A 1,316-nucleotide genomic window follows, 5' to 3' on the forward strand; every position below is an offset into this window, starting at 1 on the left:
TAACTAAAAAATTCGAAAATAAAAAAGAGTAGAAAAAAAGTAATTAGAAATTTTGAAAAATTTTAAAAAAATTAGAAAGAAAGGGGTTTAAAAATTTTTGAAATTCAGAAAGAAAGAGAAAACACTAAAGAAACACCAAATTTAAAATTTGAAATTAAATGAAAATAAACTAACTAAAGCAAAATTCGAAAATCAAGGAGAAGATAAATAAGATAAAGATCGGAAAAAAAACTAGATATGATTCGAAAATAAAAAAGAAAGATAAAGATAAGATAATTAGAACAAAATTCGAAAATCAAAGAAAGGATAATTAAGATAAAGATTGAAAATCAAGAAAAATAAACAAGATAAGATTCGGAAATTAAAAGGAGAATTAATTAAACCAAAAAAAATCACTAAAGGGATACTGTTCCGAGGGTTACCTGAAACTGTAGGTCGATCTCGGACGAGATCTGCGGTGGTGGCCGAAGCTGTCGTGTCCGACTTGTTGGACCTGGTGGCCGGAGCTATCGTGTCCGACCTGTTGGATCTGATGGCCGGAGCTGTCGTGCCCAACCTGATGGAACTGGTGGAGCTGGAGATTCTGTTGATCCTTCGTCACCGGAGGGTGGTGGTACCTGCAAGAAACTCCGATGCTTAAGTTAGCACGGGCTTTAAGCAAGTTTTTAGTAGAATTAGTGTATGAGTTATACCTGGGTGCTCCAGTGTATTTATAGTAGTGTGGAGTGACCTTTCTGGAGATAAGATAGTTATCTTATCTTATCTTATCTTTAAGTGAAGTCATCTTATCTTTAAAGGGAACCGCCTTTATATTTCTAGGCTTTGGCTGCCTTTAGATTGGGTTGTGTTGCTTCGTTTGGGCCTACTTTGGGCTCTTTTGACGATTTGGCCAAACTCTTTGTGAAGAGGTCGGTAATTGGCCAGCTTTCTAAGAGGTCGGTCATGGGCCAACCTTCTAAGAGGTCGGTCATGGGCCAACCTTCTAAGAGGTCGGCCAACCCGGTCCTTTATAGCTCGAACCGATGTATGAACAGTGCCCCTACTTGAGTTCGGACCTTTCCGTGAGATCGTGCTTTCAGAGCTTCGATCTCTTTGAGGAAGTCGTGCTCAAGCATCCTGACTTTGGTCGATCTTGAGTAGTTTCTCCTTGTGCGAGTCTGGTATTGCCCTTTTTAGTTTGTTGAGATGTCTTTTCAGCCTTCTTCCGACTTGTTTGTCTTCACTGCTCTGGCTTTTTAGTCATAATCCAACCACTTTTTAGGTAGTGTTCCGACGGGGAACCTTTTTATAGTTTGTTTGGATGACTTTTTAGCGCC

This window comes from Arachis ipaensis, chromosome B02 (assembly GCF_000816755.2).
Source record: "Arachis ipaensis cultivar K30076 chromosome B02, Araip1.1, whole genome shotgun sequence".
Classification (NCBI taxonomy): domain Eukaryota; kingdom Viridiplantae; phylum Streptophyta; class Magnoliopsida; order Fabales; family Fabaceae; genus Arachis; species Arachis ipaensis.